The sequence below is a fragment of the Dermacentor andersoni genome, chromosome 8 (genome assembly GCF_023375885.2).
Source record: "Dermacentor andersoni chromosome 8, qqDerAnde1_hic_scaffold, whole genome shotgun sequence".
Taxonomy (NCBI): Eukaryota; Metazoa; Arthropoda; class Arachnida; order Ixodida; family Ixodidae; genus Dermacentor; species Dermacentor andersoni.
In genome coordinates, this window is record NC_092821.1 from 125,714,767 (window position 1) to 125,729,178 (window position 14,412).

Sequence of the window (14,412 nt, forward strand, 5' to 3'; positions counted from 1 at the left end):
ACATATGGAGCAGTGACTTGAAGACTGAGAAAGAAGCTTGAGAATAAGTTAAGGAGCGCGTAAAGAGCGATGGAATGAATAATCTTAGGCATAACGTTGAGAGACAGAAATAGAGCGGTTCGGATCAGAGATCAAACGGGTATAGCCGATATTGTAATTGAATTTAAGAGAAAAAGTTGGCGCTGGGCCGGTCATGTAATGCGCAGGTTAGATAAGCGTTGGATAATGAGGGCTACAGAATGGGTACCAAGAGAGGGGAAGCGCAGTAGAGGACGGCAGAAGACTAGGTGGTGCGATGAAATTAGGAAATTCGCGGTTGCTAGTTGGAATCGGTTGGCGCAGGACAGTGGTAATTGGAAATCGCAGTGAGAGGCCTTCGTCCTGCAGTGGACATAAAATAGGCTGATGATGATGCACCAAGACGAACAGGCGTCCTGAGTATAAGTTTTTTTTTTTTCCTCAGCGTCGTTGCTGTATTTGTTGTTGTGTTAGTAGCAGAATTGTTTGTCTTGTTTATTAAAGATGCAAAGATGCAGTCTTACGAAAATAGGCCATAAGAGGGCCGGCTATACCAAACATAAAAAATAAGCCCGATTGACTAATAAATACCAAGCAGACAAACACAAAGGTAGAATGTTTATATATCACATGGTTAAAATGTTTCATAACTCACGGATAGCTCGTAGCGGAGCGGAGAACATCAAGAACAAAACAAAAAGTGCATAACGTTTCTACGGGTGCCGTGGTTTATCACTGCAACGCAAAAGAGTCGCTTTGAAATGATTTTATTCTATTTAGGACATTTAATGAGGGACCAACACTTTAATATTAATGTGGTTGGTCACTATACTCGATATGTTTTCGAGCGCAGTAATTGCTTAACAAGTTAAAGACGCAATCGTTCTGTAGCACTTACTGTATGTAAGATAACCCGAGTAGCTTTTCCTGGCGCTATCCTTTTTAATGCGATCTTCCGTTGCCCGGAGCAAAGAAGGCTTTGTCGGCACCGACGTAGACACCCACTCCGTTAGACTGAACCCTGACTTACTACTACTACGGATCGTTATTCTTCATGTTTTATAACAAGAGTCTACTTTAAATTTAAACGGTAGGGCAAGCGTTGTCGAGATAACCCAGGACTCTTTATGGACCCTAATGACTGCCTGCGGTGCTTTCTGAACGGCTAGAACAATTCGAGACAAGGGTAACGTTAGTACTTCTTATTTCTGGGTCGTCGTTGCTAGCCGCGCCCTTTCCTGTTGTATTTCCTTCTTCGTATAGCTTGGCGCCTTTCAACATCGCAAGCAAGTTAAGTTTTGTGTCATGGTGAATTACCAACTTGGAAGCCGAGATCTACAACGGAAGTGCTTTTTCAGGAATAGTTCAGATGCCTCAAGGCCATTTCTGCGCTGTGTGTTTTCGAAAGGATCGCGCCTAATGCATTATTCTGTTTGTGTGCGACCCGGTCGCTCTGAGTGTTGCTTCGCGATGCTCATCAGCCAATTAGACCAACTCGAGATTTTGCTTAAGACATTTAAGCTTGCCCGCTCCGGGAACGACAGACACCCTTCTGTAAACAAGGACGGCTTACTTCCAACAGTGTTCTCGTGAGCGCATATGTATGTATGTATGTATGTATGTATGTATGTATGTATGTATGTATGTATGTATGTATGTATGTATGTATGTATGTATGTATGTATGTATGTATGTATGTATGTATGTATGTATGTATGTATGTATGTATGTATGTATGTATGTATGTATGTATGTATGTATGTATGTATGTATGTATGTATGTATGTATGTATGTATGTATGTATGTATGTATGTATGTATGTATGTATGTATACATGCGTTGTGCGTGTCTGTGTGTATGAGAAACAGAGAGACAGAGAGCGGTTGTTAGGTATGTGTTTTAAAATGATCGTGTTTGAACAATGTGTCTACGAGGTCATAGTTGTGCGGTTCTTTCACACTGCGGTCACCGTAGCTTGCAATAACCGAAGCGGAGCACTCCGTCCGTGAGCTGACCTACTTGATAACTAGAGCACTGTTTCTTCGTTCTACATAATAGCTGGGGCTATGACTGAGCGAACCCGAAAATAATTGGTATTTGCCCACTAATAATAGAATAGAATAGAATTTATTGATACGAAAGACAGAGAGGTCGACCTGAGCTAGTGCGCTCTAGCCTGCTACTCTGCACAGGGGAAGAGGGAAGGGGAGTGAAAGTACTGGGATGGATGATGATGATAAGAGAAGTGGGGAGTGCTTATGTACATGAGACAGTTGCCTTGCTAGAGCCGCTCGTGGAGCTTCGTGTCCTGCATAAACTTCAACAACACTTTAGTTGCACGCATGGAAGTTGCAGTGTCAGGCGATGGGCCGAGGATAGCTTTCTCCTACAGTGGTTGCCTGCCAACGCTGGCTAGGAAACTTTCTAAGGTCCTTCGCTCCAGCCTGTATGCTGGGTAATCACACAGTGTGTGTTCCAGTGTTTCAGGCATCTGGCAGTGTTCACAATCAGGGCCGTTCGATTGGCCAATGAGGTGCGCGTAGGGACGGGTGAAAGCAACGCCCAGCCGAATCCTGTGTAGCAATAACGTTTTGCTCCGCGTAAGCATCGGGGGCAAACAGAATTTACCGGCTGGGTCGATCATATGTAGGCGTCTGCGAATGTTGTCATCGTGGGCTCTGTATGACTTTGTAAGGTCCTGCATTTGCCCACTAAGTATGCGCTAAACCGCTACCGAAAACACCTGAAGCGCTATTGGCGACGTCTATTTATATTTACGTCGTGCATGGACATCTTCCGGCGCCGGAATGACACAAATAAAACCTTGTCACTTCTCGGCCAGAAGTCCTAGGGCTAACCATGTCGGTGATTAATCGCAGAAGTTGTTCAACTAAAATATCTCTGCAGGAGCAGGCCTGGTGGAAGAAGAAAAAAAAGCGAGAACGTCAAACGACAGATCGAATATAATGGAAAAGGGCAAGATGCCAAGCAAGAACAAAGAATGCGCTCCCGGCTGAACAATTTGGTGGTCGTTCAATCAGTGCAACAGAAGGACACGACAGCTACGAGAAGCCGGAGGCGCAGTAAATGCTTCGGACGCCGCTGTCGTGCTGCTCACTTAGAGAGAGCTGTCCTCTCCAACCGAAGTCTTCACGTCCTTCCGGTTCGGCTTAGTGATAACCGTGCAGCGATGTGGAGTCCGCCAGGCGCACAGACTCGGTTACCACAGATATACAACACGGTGGTGCCGTGGGCTCAAAATTAGTATTTTCATTTTTTTTCTTGGTAGCCATTGCTTTGGGGTTTATACGTGAAGCATAATCTATTTTTACAGCGAAACTATTAAGGGCTAATTCCCCCAGGATCGTGTCCGCGTGTCGACACAGCTCGAGCCCTCTCCTCCGGCATACGCGTCAGACACCACCTGAGTTCGTGCACTCTTAGGAAAAGTTACACCTTTTGGTGTGTATCTCTGCCACACAACAATAATCGTCATCTGCCTTGCTTGCGTTTCCTTTCTTGAAATTGCCACGCCGGCTACTTTCCTGTCGGGCATGATATGTCATGCTGATAACGCGGATGCCGTTCGTTACTGGAAAGTAGTTGGCTCGCCGCGTTGAAGAAGGGAAATGCGGACAAGACAGATGACGATTATTGTTCTGTGGCAAAAGGGTTTAATTTTGCTTAAGAGTGTGCCGTCAAGTACGCGAAGTGATTGACGCGGTACAACTTGAATAAAACGCCATTATGGGGGCCGATCCCGAAGATAGTGCAATGCCAGGCTGACCCGCGCTGGAGGTGAAGCAGGCGTTAAGCACTCCCCATACGTGCGCCGATCCCGAAAATAGTGCAATGCCGGGCCGACCCACGGCGGAGATGCAGTTCGCCATTAAGGGGCTCACATACACATGTTCGCTGGTCATCCATCTTCAAAGAGTGGGAAGGCACTGAGTTTTTAACAGTGCAATTTTTAAACGAGCATATTTGCACTGTCCCGTAAGAGCCTCTGCAGAGGGATTTAATATCTGTGCAGTTCTCTGCCACCGAGCAAAATACACACTTCAGCCTGCAAGGACAGGACGCTCCGTGTGCGTAAAATGCCCCTGTATCCATATACAAGGATTTCATTTTAAGGAATGTAAGGATTGGCTGCGTTTAAGAAAATAAGCTTTCGTACCACCCATTAAGTGCGGCCTGTGCGATCAACTCGAGGCCACTAAAGATTGTTTCATAAGGTACATAGATGTCATTTTAGGTTAGTGCGCACTTCCACCAACACTTCTAAAGTATTCTGGTGTATGTCGACTTTCCGTGAGATATCTGTTCACTACTTCTGACGATGTAATACTTTATATAGTTTCACTGACAGAGATGCCCAGCCTAGGGAAGACACGCATATTGGATAGAAACGTCCCATCTTTTTTCATCGGGAGCTCGGTTTGATGACGTGATTGTCCAACTGAAAGATATAAGTGATCAAACCTAACTTCGTTCTAAGTGGTATTTTACATTGGTAAGATTTTTGCTCTTACCACAATTGTACTGCTCACCTTGTTAACCTTGACCCTTACATTGACCAGGAACACAGAGGACAACAATCTTTGCAGTAATTCACCTGGTAGGAATACTAGCAATACAACAGCCTATAGTTCTGTTTCATTATGTTTGACAGGTCGACAATCATATTGTAAAAACACTTGTTTACGAACAAAGTAATATAACATTTACAATACAATAGAATTTTTGCGAACAATGAACCACAGCTAATCAGTAATTCATCGAATAAAATATGATTGGGGAACCTAATTTCACTTTTTACGTAAGAAACTTCGTATGGCAGCACCGCAGGAAGTTCATTTCCCCGTCGACATCTATATCTTTTTTATCAGATATGTCTACATCATCTGAGCTAATTACTTTTTTTTTCATTTCTGTTTTCTTTAACTTGAGCAGTTATAATTATTACTTAACTCTTTTAGAAGCTGAACGACAATTTTCTTTTTTTGTAAGAAGCTCAAAGTACGGAGAAAGCACCGAGTTGCCTTTATTATTTTTTTTTACCTTAAGGGGTTGATATCTGTCTCAAATAATGGATGACTCTATATACTTGGATACGCGCTCAGTCAGGCAGTTTGCTTCTTTTTTCCATGAGTTAAACTACGCATGTATTCTTGCACTTCTAACAAAGCACAGTTCAGTATTCTTGCGAATGTCATGTAGAGTCGTTTCTAGCATTACATGCGAAAATTTAAAAAAAATTGACTTTGGCTGCTGAGTAATTTTTGTGGCAATGTTGAGTGATGCAGCTTACGCGTTTCCGTGTGATACGTCTTTCCGGTTATGGCGTTACTGAATCCCGGTTAGGATAATGGTACAGTGACACGTGTCTAATCGCGTAAAAATGAATATATAACCGAACAAAATAAGTATGCCAAAGGGAAATGAACGAATGGACCGATTGTGGAAGAACAAGGGATGGTGTATGACGTATGACGAATTTCACTTTTTACGTAAGAAACTTCGTATGGCAGCACCGCAGGAAGTTTATTTCCCCGTCGACATCTATATCTTTTTTATCAGATATGTCTACATCATCTGAGCTAATTACTTTTCTTTTCATTTCTGTTTTCTTTAACTTGAGCAGTTATAATTATTACTTAATTCTTTTTGAAGCTGAACGACACCTTTCTTTTTTTGTGAGAAGCTCAAGGTGTCTACAACCTCAATGAGAATTTCTTTATCGGCATCTGTCTTGTGACCTAATTTCATAAATGTCATGTATCAAGAACTGAAGGTACTGAATACAATACAAAATGTTAATGTTTCTATTATCAAGATATATTAGATGAACGATGTTTTGATTATCACTATCACATTTTTTCATCCCTAAGAGAGAGAGAGAGAGAGAGAGGGAGAGCGGAATGAGATGTGAAAGGAAGAGAGGAGGTTAACCGGAAGATAGATATCCGTTTCACCACTGTGCCCTGGGGCAGGGGTAAAGGGAGACCGAAAGAGAGAGAAAAAGAAAGGAAAGTTAAAAAAAAACTAATAATAAATAACCCACACAAAGAAACACGGGAATGTCACAGTCGTTCAGCTAGGTCGCTTGACCGGAGGCACTTCAGAAGCACCTTCGTCGCCTTATGGTGTGAAGACTGCGTCAGCCGGCACTCAAAGATCTCTAAGCGTGGCTGGCTGGCTGGTTGTGAACAGCATTAGGAAACATCATTCCAGTGCACAAATAAACACGGACGCGCAGAGAGGGACAACGAGAATGCCGGATAAACTGAATTTTGTTGACGGAAAATAAGGCTTTATGTAGACAGGCAGGTGCTGCTTTTGCACCCGACCGCTCAAACATATTTCCTCGAACCAGGCCACAGTCATCAAAGGCGGCAAAACCAAATGGAGGCAAAAAAAAGTTTAACATCACTCGGGAACAATCTTGCAAATCTCCCGCCCTGCCTATCTGACAGAACACGCATGTTTGCCCCGAGGTAAACAAGTTCTTTTTTCCCGAGCGCCACAGAAGGAGCACTGACGCAGTAATCTTTTTTCATTAGGAATGCAAAGATCTCCCGATTTTACTCAGTGCTTAATTTGCGCAACACCCCTGCTTGCTCGGAAAACGCCTGTCCCTCTCCGTTCGTCCGTGTTTATTCGTGCGCTCGAACGATGTTTCATAATGACACTGCAAGATCGTTTGCTCGGAAAGCGGCGGGTCGTCGAAGCGTGCCAACGCTGTCACGAGTGACTTTCTATAGGAGCTGTAGCGACGACAATATCAGAAGGCGTGTTCGATGGCTTCCTCGCTACCGCAACGGTCACGGACAGCACTGTGGGCTATTCCGATGCGGCAAGCAAAAGTATTCGTAAAAGTTACTCTAAGCCACAGCCGGCAGAGAACACTTGTCTCAATTACAGCCTTAAGAATAAGGCTATTTGTAATTGAAAAAAGCAGCAACCTTTAGGGGTGAGAAATTTTGTACTGGTACAATCCAGTTCTTCCTTTCGAAAATTATATATGGATTTGGTGCGATAGATAGTCGGGGTTTCGGCACCGAACTCGAAGGCATCCCTTTGACTGCGAACCTTTAGCAAACTTGCCGAGCTGGGATTTCTGCAGCAAGAAGGCGGCCAAGAAATAAAATATATACCCGCGTGTTGGGAAAGCCGGATTTATTTGTCCTCGTGTAATCCGATTCCTCTCAAGTGTCGGCTCAATGACCTCCGATTTAGCAGCGAAAGGTTATCGTCATAGACTTTTTATTCTATTCGTTTTCCTGGGTTCCTTTCTGTTCACTTGGCATTGAATAAACCTACCTACACTACAGGACGGAAATTGCCAGCCGTGTATGTGCATCAGTCGATACCTCAGTAGACGGTTGAGGAAACGATTGAACGCCACTGGTGTCAGAGGACGAAATAACGAGGCTCTTTGATTTTAAAGAAAACTGCTTTAGCGCTAAAAAGGCAACGTGAAATGTCAAATTGATTTATTTTTATTTTGGGCACTTTTCTTCCTGCGCAGTTGATAAAGATGGGTGAATCAGTGTTAAATTTCTTTGTTCAGTTAGACCGCAAAATTTCCACCGAATTCCTCGGCCATAAAATCGTCACTCGCTTGCGCAGCACGTTCAAAGCACAGCGAATGGGCAAGCCAGGGGAAGGAAATATGAAAAAAGGGGTGAAGCAATTGTCGCCGTTTTGTTTTTCTTTTGTATTTTTTGTTTAACCGTATTAAGTTTTTTTTTTCTCTATTTACCCTTGTCAGTGGTCGCTGTTACATGATCCTTGACGGAATTTACAGGATGGCCCACCACTTTAGATATCTGTCGCGCTCAATGTTCTGTTGAACATGAACGTCCAAATTTTGTCAACTGTCCAGAAAAAATGTTTTTATTGTGTTAATGTGAGCATTGGAAATGTTGCAACCATTCGCATTGGAATGGCCGACATCCCTACTTGCGACAACTGCGGCTGAGAGGAGACGATCGAGCACCTCCTCTATAATTGTCCCTGTTACAATGTTTCAAGAAAAGTGCTCGAGATTGGATGTGGAAATTTTACGCACCATTGGTCTGCGTACGGAAGCGCTTGAGTAGCCATTGTTTGCTAGTAGTTATGACATATAGTGTAACATGTAGCACTTACGTAACGGCAAGTCTTGGAATGCATAAACACTGTGTGATTTTTCTACTTCCTGATGCATTGTGGCTTTTTTTTGCTGTCAAGTGTGCTCTGTTAAGAATCTTGCTGTCTTTATCTAGTTGTGTGCAACACGACGTTTCTGCCGTAACTTATATATGTGTTGCAAACTACGCATATGTGTTTCACGTGCTTGCTAAAGTTCGACGTTGAACCATTTGTGCAGGGCTATACCAATATACAGATCACGCAAGTAATGAGCCTCTCTATGACGCGGGCTTTCATCTGCCGGCCTATCCTGTCTATACCCTAATAAAGAAAAGACAGATGTTGAAATAATTATATCTTTTTTAATAAAGAATTATCGAAATGCTAGTTATGTGGCCTTTACTGTAGTTGGAGGCACATGAGAGAGGGCAAACGAGGCTGCGGGAGCTAATGAGGGCAATTAATTTGGCCCGGATACAACGGACCCTTCCTAGGTAATAAGTGTTTCTGAGATCCGGCGATGGAAGAAGTGCGATAGTGCGAGATCATAATGAATTTGCTGGCCAATTACAAACAACTCCCCCGGACGAAAAGCCAGCTGCACAGACGCCATCTTTGTGTTTCAGAGCATTACATGATATAATATAAAGGCATAGCAAAAAAAATAAAATAAGAAGAGAGCGAAAGTTGGACCGTCGAATGAAACGAAGCAATGAAGCCTTGGCTGAGTTTGTCTCCAGCTTGTATATATAAATCTCGTTCTTTATATATATTTTGCTTTTGTGCTTCGCTAACCTGCTTTGTAAATTTATTGCTTTATATGAAATGAGGGCGTGTATACCATATGTATGTGTGTGCGTATGCGTTTATGGAAATGTCATATTGGTATATATCTGTGTATATGTGTGTATAAGTATGAGTATATGAATTACATTGTATGCATTTTTGTTTTTCTTTTTTCTTTCTTTTTCTCTATCTCTTTCTTGTCCGCCAATATTATTGTATCAGATCATGTATCACTCATTTCCCACCTTACAACAATCCCGACCAGGGATTGTATTATTTATAAATAAATAAATAAATAAATAAATAAATAAATAAATAAATAAATAAATAAATAAATAAATAAATAAGAAAGAGAAATCTATGAATACCAAGAGAAAAAGGGGGCACGCGGCAGTGCGCCTTTATTTCCCATAAGCATGTACGAGTGACATCGCTGTTTTCGAACGGGAATGGACGTTCGCTTTTATATATCTTTTATTTCTTCTATGTTGCTTCCACACGCCGAAGCGCAGGGCAAATATTTTCCCTCCTTTGGCAAATAAGACACTGAGGAAGACCAATGCAGCGCGAAACGCTGGAACCAAGGCGGATATTTGCTCCCATTGTAGCTGCCCCGTGACAGGCTGGCTACGTGCACTTGAATATGCTATCCCAGTAAAAGCCTGCAGCGCCACAGAAGTTGGTGTCAGTCAATCATGTAAGCGAAAAGCACCCGTGCAGCGATATCTTCCAGTTGCAGGTTGCCTAGACACTAAATCTACATTTTCCGTTTAGCCAAGCCTTATTAATTTCCTGCTGGGAAGACTGCGGCTCGGAGGGGTCAACCACTGAGCTTACAAGACGGCGCGCGATTACTCAGTTGTCTTATTACAGTGCGTTCATGGATATTTTTATGTTGGGCGAGTTGATTCATTATAACTAATAACTTGAGATAATGCAGAAGAGTGAGACGAGGACGATGCGGAAGACAGCACAGGAGCTCTAAGCTATCCTCTGTCTTTCCCCCACCTACTTTTTACGCTCTTTTAATTCATTACTTTTACTAACACCTTCATAACCGAATTTTAAGGATGCGAATACAAATGCAAGAGCGCGCAATTGGAATGCACCAAACACACAAGACTCACTGAGCTGGATAAATCTGTTCAACTGCGCAGAAACCAAAAAGTGGGCTTAAAACATCTCTGTCGTTCAACTACTGAAGAACTGTACCTGTCATCCCAACATCCCTGTAGTTGTTGAACGACAGCAGAACCTGGTTTCCTCCCAGCAAACTTGCCGGAACTTCTAGACTCTTCCCTATACAAGCCGAGTGTCAGGCTGGAGTTGAACGTATACAGAGCCGACCTGTCGACATGTCTCCTGAACAAACACTACGGTCTCACTTTCAGTTTTACTTCGTTCTTGTTTAGCTTCCGCAACGTTGCGCTCCGGTCCACGTTCTTGTTACTACCGTTGATGTTGTTGTCACTGTCGTCATCCTCATGGTTGTTGTTGTTGTTGTTGTTGTTGTCGTTGTTGTTGTTTAAACGAATTAGGCACCATGACTGGAATAGGTTACGCTCTCTTGCGTCGTCAATAGTGCGTAGCTAAGTTGAACCGACTCAATCAATCAATCTGTGAAAAAAAGAACACAAAAAAACAAATAATCGAATAAAAATGTAAATAAATGTCGCATCACGCTCGTGGGCTCTTCGCAGAAAGTTTAAGCTTGCACCTTCGTCGCAGCAAACACATAGTATAGCGCGGCAAAGAGCTGTCGTCAACGTCACAGTTGCTGTTTTCTTTGTGTTTGGAAAGTAACTCCCGCAGTACAACAGGTGAAGGGGAAAGGATGATGGAGCGTCACAGTTCCGTAGCTCCCCTTATCTGCCTGGGGCAGGAGCGTAATCAGTAGGTGAGCACCACCGTGGCCGCGCCAGGCGTAATCGTGTAGGGGCCGCTTACTCGGCGGGTCGCTTTAATGCAACGACTATTTATTCATGCGTGGCCGTGCCGGAAATCTCCTCCGCCAGGACTGACCTATATATCATACGTACGTATACGTGCTCTTGGGTCGCGCCGCAAGCTTTTCGAGTGTTTTTGATGAGCAGGATAAATCGAGCTCCACGTCGCGTGTAATTGAAACGTACGGCGTTTGCTTCCAGTGCTGCACTCTGACATCGTACAGCGGAATGTCGGGCCCCAAACGTGCTAAGACGTGCGGCGAGCCTTGCGCCTGGTTGCGCATAAAATCACGAACAACAAGGAAAGGCCATAACACAATATTGTGAAACTAAAGCGTAACGCCAAATATGTGAAACTAATTGAAGTAATAACTTAGCGCGATACAAATCACCGATACAAGAAAGGTGGACAAAGACAAAGACAGAGAGATTATCTCGCATGCCGGCAGCAGGGGAGAAAAATTCCAGGTTGTGTCTCACATCTGGAGGCCGAAAAGGGCGGATTGATCCCAGAATGTTTGTAAATCTGTCTCTGTGATTTTTGTCGCGCTAAGTTACATCTTCAATTATAGAAAACCAACTAGCCCAACAATCAACTCTTCTAGAATACATGTGAAACTAAGTATGATCTAGTGACATAACCATTATTGTCCGAGACAGCGCTCCACGTGGCTGTACCCATAATCTATAACATTATTCCGCAAATTTGTAACTGAAACCATGCTTAAGTATGTAGATGCAATTCGCACGCACTGAACCACGACGTATTGAAGATTCAGTGCCGCTGAAACCACATCACCCTCAGGCTATTAAGTGAATTAGGGATTTGGTTTGTCTTATAAGCCTCTGTTGTAGCGTGTTCACACGACGAAACAAATTATAATCTTCCTAGTCGGAACACGCATTACGTGACAGCATGTCATCATTTGCTGCAGTCTTCATCTCCCATGCGGGCAGCAGGGCAGAAAAATGCAAAGTTGTTTCTCAGATCTGCATGTTGGAGGCCGGCAAGGCGGATTCATCCCAGTATGTTTGAAAGTCGGGCAGCCAACACCTTTGTCTTTTTTCTTTGTTTTGTTTCTTCTTTTTTTCTTTTTGAAGACGAGGACTCATTTACCGGGGTAAGACAGGCTTGGCGTATCTGAATCTGGCTATCTTTAAAGACTTCCAGAAAAAAAAAGGTCAACCAAGTGTCAACGCTTAAGAAGACAAGGTCGACATAATTGCGCGTGAAATACGATATGGATAAGATATTAAATGAGTGAATAATTAACAAGAAGACAAGACAGAGAAGAGAGATGTAATAAACATTTAATCATCAAATCGTATGAACTACCATGTACGTCGACCCTTGTCTTTAGCGTCGACACTTCATTGACCCCCCTTTTTTTAGGAACCATGGAGCTTCCACTAAATATCAAGGCCATACCGCCATGCGAAGTTGGATGATCAGCAGAGCTGTAAACTTTGTGGTAAGAAAACTTGTGTTAAAGACTATTGCATCACTCATTGTCACTTAGTAAGGAAATCACAATGATTTTGGGGCCGCTATGATATACACTCATCGGCATACTCGCAACTGTGGACACATTCTTTGAGAATGTCAAATCGATGCACGTACACTGCTGGGTGGACGGTTGGGACGGATCGGTGTGGAATCACAAGCGATATGTCTGCAACACAAAGAGGGTAAGCCCCTCCCTTTTCGGTCCCAATTCAACCACATTGAAATCACCGACAAAGACCACAGGGGGCAGTGTCATCGCAGCTAACCCACGCAAAGTGAGAAGCCATAAACCTTACGGGGCTACGAGCCATTGATGACAGTTTTCAATGGGCTGTTCTGCATGTTGTATGCGTGATTCAAATGAATGTAAGCACTGTTCGCTTCCCTTTGCTGAGTGCTTGTAGCCTCTGCCTTGCGGGGCTATGAGCCATTGCAATTTTTCTTGCTTGCTCTACGGCGAAGACACCGGCAAGATTCGGACGCCAGGTACACCGACGCAGCCAAATATCCGCAAAGAAACGCTTACGCCCTGAGCGTCGTAGATTCTCAGGGCAGAGAGCTAGCGTCTGCCACAGTCCGTGGACAAAACCCCGAGACTGCAGAAGAGACGGCGATCGCCCTAGCAACTACCACGTGCATGGACGCAGCTGTCATCTTCTCCGATTCTGAAGCAGCTGTCAGGAACTACGCTAAGGGTCGCGTGTCGACAGAAACACTGAAGATATTGAAGCACCGCAGTACTCCGATCCCCTACACCTGCGTGACCTGGGTTCCTGGGCACGAGGGGCTGGAGGAGAACGAAGCGGCCCACGCCGCGGCCAGAGGCGACACCTACCGGGCCAACCATTCCTACTCTCGAGACGCCCGGTCTGCGTCAGCGGAGGCAGAGACCGTACCCATCACCTACTCAGGGATCCTTCAACATCACAGGCTGGAACGAGGGGTGTACCCACCACCTCATTCAAAGCTCAACAAAGAAGAAAGCACTACACTCGGAGGACTGCAAATTAATACTTATATCCACGGAATCCTCATGCATAGACTATACCCAACGCTACAAATACCACTGCGCAATGTGCGGCGTACCGGACACCTTAGCACACCTGATTCTCGAATGTCCGTGGCATCTAAAGAAAGGCGCATTGCCTTCACCGAGAGACTGTTGTAACGCCAGACAAGAAAGCGAAGACCTCATAGAAACGCGGGAGGCCAAGCTCGTCTCCGAACACCTGGAACAACAACGACGCCTCGTCGCCGAGGCCAAGAAGGCAGCGAAGGCCAGAGAGTTCCTGGAAGGACGAGACCTCCCACCAAGAGTAGAACCGGGGCTTACCCCGGGATACTGTTTTAAAAAATAAATGTTTATTCCTCCTCCTACGGGGGCTATGAATGCTTATGGGGGTACGAGCCATTGATGATGATAGTTCTTGTGTCCTGACACGAAAATTAGTTGGTACCCCAGCCATATACAGCTCCGTTGTAATATATATATATATATATATATATATATATATATATATATATGAGGGAAGTCCTCGCGCTAGCGTCTAGCGTTGACGGGGGTGGCTAGAATGGCGGCTGACTCAGCACGGGATTAGTGGGTAGTACATGGATTTGCCTAAAATTCACCCTATTGCCTTCAAACAGCTTTGTGACTTTGCAAGTTGATCATTTTTAGCTAAATATTACGTTATAAAGGCAGCGATTTCCAATGATTATGTATGTGCGAAAAAGAAAACACTGCCTTGCTCTGTATCTAAAGCTATGAACGCTTGGTGATTCCGGAAGATAGAACGTATAGTGAATTGCGTCAAAAGAACGACCGAAGATACAAGCACAAATATAATAAAAATCCATTTACTGTCCATCCTTTACGTGGCAGCTCGACGATCGATGCACCAGCGCTCCTTTGGGTAATTTTTCTAGGAAACTCTTGACTCGGGACCACTCTCTCTCTCTCTCTCTCTCTCTCTCTCTCTCTCTCTCTCTCTCTCTCTCTCTCGCTCTCTCTCTTTAGA

At 44.1% G+C, this 14,412-nt stretch overlaps 1 protein-coding gene across 2 annotated transcripts in view; it reads right to left on the reverse strand.

Annotated features, from left to right (window-relative positions):
* LOC126526065 (GTP-binding protein Di-Ras2) overlaps positions 1-14,412 on the reverse strand; it is a 227,603-nt gene that overhangs the window by 200,982 nt on the left and 12,209 nt on the right. The window lies entirely within an intron of this gene.